The 8,393-nt window shown below is 47.6% G+C and overlaps 1 long non-coding RNA gene across 1 annotated transcript; it reads left to right on the top strand.

Moving 5' to 3' along the window:
* Positions 1–426: 426 nt before the first annotated feature.
* Positions 427–7,913, top strand: LOC147005893 (uncharacterized). Its single transcript, XR_015046518.1, has 2 exons — positions 427–2,694; positions 2,918–7,913. It is a non-coding gene; the product is annotated as an uncharacterized LOC147005893 (long non-coding RNA).
* Positions 7,914–8,393: the final 480 nt, after the last annotated feature.

An 8,393-nucleotide genomic window follows, 5' to 3' on the forward strand; every position in this document is an offset into this window, starting at 1 on the left:
GTCTCTTGGTTGTTTTTTTTTGGGGGGGTGGTTTGGTTGTTTTGTTTTGTTTTGTTTGAGACAGGGTTTCTCTGTATAGCTCTGGCTATCCTGGAACTCACTTTGTAGACCAGGCTGGCCTCGAACTCAGAAATCTGCCTGCCTCTGCATCCCAAGTGCTGGGATTAAAGGCATGCACCACCATGCCCGGCTTGTTTGTTTGTTTGTTTTTTGAAAGAGCAGACTTGTAAGTTCAAAACTAGCCTGGTCTACATATCAAGTTCCAGGCCAGAGCTTCAAAGTAAGACTGTCTCAAAAAGAAAATAAAACTATCACAAAAATGCATAAAGATTTTAATTTTACAAAGGGGGGGTGTGTGCTGAAAATTGACCCATCTAATTGGTCACAAAACAGGCCTCAACAGATACAAGTGAAAGAGTTAATTACTGGACACCTGAACTCTCCATGAACTCTTCAGCTCAGAGTTCTCTTACCCCTCCCATCCAGAGATAGTTCCCGGAGCACTCCTGAACTTTTTACCCCAAGGTACCCCCTCCCAATTGGAAACTGCTCCAGGAACATTTTTTAGATAAGGGGTCTCCTGGAAAAAACCTAGTCCTACCCCTCCCAACTGAAGACTATGCCAAGAACATTTTTGAGATAGGGGCCTCCTGGTACTGTCCCAGAATGTTCCAATAGATCGAGTACATTGCCAAAATATAGGACACGACCCCTTGGTTATGTAAAGCCCCTTGGCAGAACACCTTGGTGACGTAAAACTTGTACTTTTTACCTGGCTATTTCCTATAAAAGCTTGTGAAAAGTTTGGGCTAATTGCCGAATCTCCTCTGCGAGTTTCGACCCCAGATATCTGGTATATGTGCTTTTTATGTTCTTTCTTGTCATTGCTATATTAAATCTTACTCTCTATACATCTTAAGTACCGGTCTCAGTGTCTTCTTGGGTGCGCGGCTGACCCGAGGCTTGAGTAAGTGCCTCCCTTTGGGAGTTTTGGAGTCTTTCATTTGGTGCATTGGCCGGGAATCAGCGCGTTTACCCAGAAGTCCTGGACCCGCTCAGAAGTAAGATTTACTGTTCTGCTTTGGTCTGGTGTCTGTGTTCTGTTAATTTCTGAGAGGCCAGGAAGGCCATTCTGTATGAGCGATCGCTGTTCTGGTTTTGCGTGACGCTCTGTGCTCAGTAGGAGCACCAGAGATCGCACTCCGGGAGGGAATGCGAAGTGGGTAGGACAGACGTGTCTGGTGCCCACCGTCCGATCGCCCTGGGGGACGCCCCAGGAAGACAAGGGGAGGACTAAGGACGCTTGGTGGACCCCTCTGTGCGAGATCGTGGGTTCGAGTCCCACCTCGTGCTTCAGGTTGCGAGATCGTGGGTTCGAGTCCCACCTCGTGCCTCTGTGCGAGATCGTGGGTTCGAGTCCCACCTCGTGCCTCTGTGCGAGATCGTGGGTTCGAGTCCCACCTCGTGCCTCTGTGCGAGATCGTGGGTTCGAGTCCCACCTCGTGCCTCTGTGCGAGATCGTGGGTTCGAGTCCCACCTCGTGCTTTGGTTTTCTCTTTGTCTGTCCAGTCTTGTGTCTGCTCTTGTCGTGTTTGCTATTAATCTAGAAATGGGACAATCTGCTGGGTGTGTAGGTGTGGAACTGCTGCATTTGTATTCTGAGATTGTGGGTTTATTCTGGCAGTGGCTGTGAGAGGACGACTGTCTATGGCCTCACGGTCGGCACCCCAAAAAAAGGTGTTCCAAGGGAGACCCTGGAAGGAGTGCCCAGGGTACAGAACAGTCAAAAGACCTGGCTGTTGCCTGGCAGAGTGTGTGTGTGTGTGTTAACCCTTTGTCGACTGTAGACTTGGACTGACGTCAGGACAGAATTTGTCAGCAATGGTTTTAAAAAGGAAAAAAAGAGAAAAAAGAACCATCAGGCCGGTCTTGCCCACCGCGCTCTCGGCGAGGCAGTGCCAGCGGCTCGCAGCGGGCGGGCAGCGCCGGCCGGCCTTGCTGCGGGGCCATCGTGGGGCGAGACCGGCTGCCACCGGCCGACAAGGGCAGCGCACGGTCCGCACTCGGCTGGGGAGCCCCAGGCTGTTCAAAAGAGAATCTAGATGCAGAGCCGGCTTTGGCGGCGCAGTTATGCTGGTGGTGAGTGCGGCCGCCTGCCGGTCCCGGAGTGGCCGTGAAGCCTGCCACAGCTGGGGAGGGGCCGACTACAGCCGCCGTCCCTCCTTTGGCCCCCCCAGAGTCTGCCCGCACTCCCTTGTGCCTGCCTGGCTGCGTGCTCCCTCCCCAAAGACAGTGCAGAGAGCACAGGGCGTTTATCAGGTAGTTAAATAGTTAAATTGCCCCTCATTGGCTCCTCCCGGAGTCTGCGCACAGGTGCCCGCCCACACTCCCTCCCTTGTGTCCACCGCCCGAGCCGCCGCCGCTGCTGCCCCCACCGCAGCCGCTGCCGCCCCGACCGGCGGCGGGGCCTGCCGCCCCGACCGGCGGCGGGGCCGTTTCGCAGGAGGAGGCTGCTGTCTGTGCTCCGCCAGGCCCGCCGCCGCCTCCAGGCCATACGGGAGTGCAGTGCAGAAATAGTTAAATTGCTGCCTCTGCCTGCCAGTGTTTGTTTGCCACTCCCACATTTCCGCCGCGGCGGAGACGACTCGGCGCTTGGCTCTTCCCTGTCCATTCGCCGTTACTGAGAAAATCCTGGTTAGTTTCTTTCCCTCCGCTGACTAGTATGCTCGAGTTCAGCGGGTTGCTGCGTCTGATCTGAGGACGCCACAAGGTTCCCTGGTTGCTTCTCATTTCCCTGTCCCCTGTATCCTGTCTCTTGTTAACTGTTAACAGAAAAAATTGTGTTCATTTTGAAATATCAGTGGTCTGATGTGAAAACTGCACTCCCTTCTCTGCCCCATGTGTTTTCTCTTCTCAGGCACTGCCCTGAGCTGTGTGAGTTTGTTCTAAGCTCCGGTGAGGGAGACATACAAGGTAAGGAGCACCTAACTGCCAGGCTCTGATGAGGTCTCGTCTCTGTGGGACTAGAAAAGTGTCCCATCAATCTGACCTAGGTTATGAAAAGTTACAAAAGTTAAGTGACAGAATATAGATGTAATAATTAGATCCATTGCAGTTAAGAAACAGGAGCAAAGAGAGATAAATGACAAAGATTAGAACTTAGCACAGTGATACTTGCTAATAATACTAGCACTTAGAGATGATCTGTAAGAAATAAGGAGTCAGAAAATTTTCAAAAAAGATAAGAGAAATGAACTGCTGGTCACAAAAGTCAGGGAGACTAGAAAACTTAGTACCTGGCAACAAAAAAAGAAAGCTTTTGGCTAAAGATCAGAGTGTTTGCTGTTGAAAAAGAAGAACACTGGGTGAGAGACTGTCCTAACAAAAAGAAGAGGAACCCCCCTCATGACCAAACCCTTTACCTGTTCGTGGCTAAAAATAAAGAGATAGCAGAAAGGGTGCTAACACAGAAGCTGAGTCCTTAAAAGAGACCGGTGGTCTACCTGTTAAAAGCAGCTAAAAAGAGACTGTGTTTTCATATTCCTCCACTAACCAATGCAAAGCAAGTTTAAAAGGTTCCTGGACACTGCAGGCCTTTGCAGACTGTGGATTCCAGGTTTTGCTGAATTAAAAAGATGAACAGCCCTTCGTATAAGAAATAAAGAACAACCTTGGATGGCCTTGGATGCTATTGAGACTGCCCTAATGTTGTCCCCAACTTTGGGACTCCTAAATGTGACTGAGAACAAAAATATTGCTAAAGAGGTTCTTACTCAGAAATTGGGACCCTAAAAGACCAGTGGCACTTGAAAAATTAGACCTGGTGACTGAGGGATGGCCTGCTTGTCTGCATATAGTGGCTTCTGGTCAGAGACACATGATTCAATTGTTTCCCTGGCTGATGGACACATTATTAGAGCTTTTTGTTGACAGAATAAGACCTACTCATCACTCTGACATTCTGGCAGAAGGAACTTTGGCTCAGAAGGCTGAACTCCTGGCGCTAACCCAAGCCCTGCGGTTGGCTGAAGGCAGAGACATCACAGACAAAGAAAAAATTCTGGCCCTCCTAGAAGCTCCTGAATGAACTGGGTGAGTTGGGATATCGGGTATCGGCTAAGAAAGCTCAGCTATGTCGTACCGAGGTGCCGATGACGGAAAGCGGTGGCTCACCGAAGCCAAGGAAAAGGCTGTGATGCTGATCCCAACCCCCACCACCCCGCGCCACGTGAGTTTCTGGGAACGGTGGGCTTTTGCAGATTCTGGACTAAAGAAAAAGTCCCATTCACCTGGACTGAAGAACACCAAAAAGCCTTTGACAGCATAAAGGCAGCCTTGCTTGCAGCCCCCGCTCTGGCTTTGCCAGATCTGACTAAGCCTTTTACCCTACACGGATGGCAGTAGCCTCATGGTTAAAGGTAAGCGGAAGGCGGGGACAGCAGTGCAGCAGTGGACAAAAAGCAGGTGATATAGGCCAGCAGCCTCCCTAAAGAGACTTCAGCCCAAAAAGCTGAACTTGTGGTTTTGATACAAGCTTTATAAATGACACTGACAGCGGGTATGCTTTTGCCACTGTATGGAACAATATGCAGACAAAGAAAGCTGTTGACATCTGCAGAAAAAGACGCTCTCAATATGGATAAATGATACTGCTCACATAGTCATCAAGAAGACTATTAAAGAAAATTTTTTCCAAGGTTCAGAGTGCCAAAAGCAATGGTTGCCCAGGTAAGTCAGGGTGTGGCCAAGCATTTAGAGGTCAAATAAAAATTACATTGTGTGTATAGACCTCAGAGCTCAGGATAGATAAAAATTAGTTTAAAACTCTAAGACAGACCTTGACAAAATTAATCGTGGAGACTGGCATGGACTTGGTGTTCCTTCCCTAAACTCCTATGCCCATCATAGTCTCAAATGATGTGTTTAAACCTATGTTGTTAATAATGCTCTGTATGCTAAGTTAAAAGGGCTTGCAGGTGGTACAGAAAAAAAAGTCTGGTCACAACTGGTTACAGTGAACAAGCTGGATACCCCAAGGACATCTCATCAGTTCCAGCCAGAGATCTGATCTACGTGCACCTGCGTCATGCCCAGACCCTAACTAAATTAGTTATTGAGACTGGCGGTAAAGACTGGGTGACCCTCCTTCCCTTTGTGCTTCTCAGAGTCCGAAACACACCTGGACGTTTTACTTCTTTGACTGAGTCTAGCAGGATATTGGATCCCTGTGTTGACTCTTTCTCACCCTCTGCTCTGTTTACCCATTTAAAGGCCTTGGAGGTTGTCAGAACACAGATCTGGGACCAGATCAAAGAAGCTCATGCACCTGGGACTACAGCAGTTCGGTCCTTGTCAGATGACATCGCACCGGCACTCTTGAGCCTCGGTGGAAAGGACCATATCTGATACTGTTAACAACTCCACGCCTCCCACGTCAAGAAGGCTCCTAGCCAGGGTAGAGGCAACCATGAAGATAACTGGACGGTGGCAACTACTGACAATCCTCTTAAACTTCGTTTGTGTCGTGGGGGCCACCCTAAGCCTAGGGAACGACAACCCTCTTGCCCCAATTCAACAGTCATGGGAAGTGCTTAATGGGGAGGGAAACATTGTATGGGCAATCACTGCAGCACATCCCCCTTGGACTTGGTGGCCTGATCTCACACCTGACATTTGTAAGTTAGTAGCAGGATCTCCCAATTGGGACCTCCCTGACCATACTGATCTTAGTAACCCACCCCCTGAACAGCGGTGTGTTTCAGGTGGAATAGGGAACATGTATGGGTGTTCAGGGCAGTTCTACCGGGCTAATCTTAGAGCTGCACAGTTTTATGTTTGCCCTGGTCAGGGTCAAAACAAAGAGCTTCAACAAAAATGTGGGGGGGCATCAGATTACTTCTGTGGCAAATGGACATGTGAAACGACAGGGGATGCCTACTGGAAGCCTTCCTCTGACTGGGATCTAATCACGGTAAAACGAGGTAGTGGTTATGATAAGCCATATCAAGGAGAAAGAGATCCCCATAAATATCCAAACTATGGCGACCTCCATCCAGATGAGGCCGCCATAGGAGCTTATGGGTGTGCTACTGAAAACAGCCCCCCAGGACCATGCAAAGGTAAATACTGCAACCCCCTACTTATAAAATTCACTGAAAAAGGAAAACAAAATCGTTTAAGTTGGCTTAAAGGAAATAAGTGGGGTTGGCGTGTATCCAGTCCACCGAGAGACCCTGGGTTCATTTTTACAATCAGGCTAACAGTGAGACCTTCCCTATCGACCTTAGTTTCCCCACCGCCCCTAGATACAAAAAGCCGTCTGGTCAGTCTAGTTCAAGGAGCTTTTTTAGTGTTGAATAGGACTAATCCTAATATGACTCAATCATGTTGGTTATGCTATGACTCTAGGCCCCCTTATTATGAAGGAATTGCTCAGATCAGGACTTATAATACTACTTCAGATCATTCTCAATGCCTTTGGGGAAAAAACAGAAAGCTGACTCTGGAAGCAGTTTCAGGAAGTGGACTCTGTTTAGGCCAGGCGCCTCAGGATAAACGGCACCTTTGTAATCAGACCCAGAACATCCAGCCTAGCAAAAGTGGTCAGTATCTGGTGCCTCCCATAGACACAGTATGGGCTTGCAATACCGGTCTCACTCCTTGTGTATCTCTATCTGTTTTTAATAGTTCCAAAGACTTCTGCATTTTAGTTCAGCTTATTCCTAGACTCCTGTATCATGATGATAGCTCCTTTTTAGATAAGTTTGATCATCGGGTCCGTTGGAGAAGAGAGCCCATTACCTTAACCCTGGCAGTACTTTTGGGATTGGGAGTAGCAGCAGGAGTAGGTACAGGGACCGCTGCCTTAATTCAGACCCCCCAATACTATGAAGAATTACGTACAGCTATGGACATTGATATTAGAACTATAGAACAGTCTATAACTAAATTAGAAGAATCTTTAACTTCCCTGTCTGAAGTAGTGCTGCAAAATAGGAGGGGATTAGACTTATTGTTCCTTAAAGAAGGAGGACTTTGTGCTGCCCTAAAAGAAGAATGTTGTTTTTATGTTGATCATTCAGGAGTAATCAAAGACTCTATGGCCAGACTTAGAGAACGCCTAGATATGCGTAAAAGAGAGAGAGAAAGCCAACAAGGATGGTTCGAAAGCTGGTTTAATAAGTCCCCTTGGCTTACCACTCTCCTCTCCTCCATAGCAGGACCCTTAATTATACTTATGCTTTTGCTCACTCTCGGCCCCTGCATTCTTAATAAGTTAGTGGCTTTTGTCAGAGAAAGAATAAATACAGTGCAGGTTATGATATTAAGGCAACAATATCGGGTCCTTCAGGAAGCCGGTACCCAGCTCTAAGATTAGAGCTTGTCCCTAAAAGAAGGGGGGAATGAAAGAGTTAATTACTGGACACCTGAACTCTCCATGAACTCTTCAGCTCAGAGTTCTCTTACCCCTCCCATCCAGAGATAGTTCCCGGAGCACTCCTGAACTTTTTACCCCAAGGTACCCCCTCCCAATTGGAAACTGCTCCAGGAACATTTTTTAGATAAGGGGTCTCCTGGAAAAAACCTAGTCCTACCCCTCCCAACTGAAGACTATGCCAAGAACATTTTTGAGATAGGGGCCTCCTGGTACTGTCCCAGAATGTTCCAATAGATCGAGTACATTGCCAAAATATAGGACACGACCCCTTGGTTATGTAAAGCCCCTTGGCAGAACACCTTGGTGACGTAAAACTTGTACTTTTTACCTGGCTATTTCCTATAAAAGCTTGTGAAAAGTTTGGGCTAATTGCCGAATCTCCTCTGCGAGTTTCGACCCCAGATATCTGGTATATGTGCTTTTTATGTTCTTTCTTGTCATTGCTATATTAAATCTTACTCTCTATACATCTTAAGTACCGGTCTCAGTGTCTTCTTGGGTGCGCGGCTGACCCGAGGCTTGAGTAAGTGCCTCCCTTTGGGAGTTTTGGAGTCTTTCACAAGAACATTTAACTAACCCCATGCATCCTATCTAACCCCATGCATCCTATCAGATCACCACGGACTGAGGCTGTTCTTCAATAGCAACAAAAACAACAGAAAGCCCACATACACATGGAAGCTGAACAATGCCCTCCCTACTCAGTGATAACTTGGTCAAGAAAGTAATAAAGAAAGAAATTAAAGACTTTTAAAATTTTAATGAAAATGAAGGAATAACATACCCAAACTTATGGGGCACAATGAAAGCAGTATTAAAAGGAAAACTCAGCTCTGAGTGCCTCCAAAAAGAAACTGGAGAGAGCATACACTAGCAGCTTAAAAGCACACCTGAAAGTTCTAGAACAAAAAGAAGCAAATACACCCAAGAGGAGTAGACAGCGGGAAATAATCAA

Source organism: Mus caroli, unplaced genomic scaffold (genome assembly GCF_978045245.1).
Source record: "Mus caroli unplaced genomic scaffold, Mus_caroli_1 scaffold_2, whole genome shotgun sequence".
NCBI classification, from domain to species: domain Eukaryota; kingdom Metazoa; phylum Chordata; class Mammalia; order Rodentia; family Muridae; genus Mus; species Mus caroli.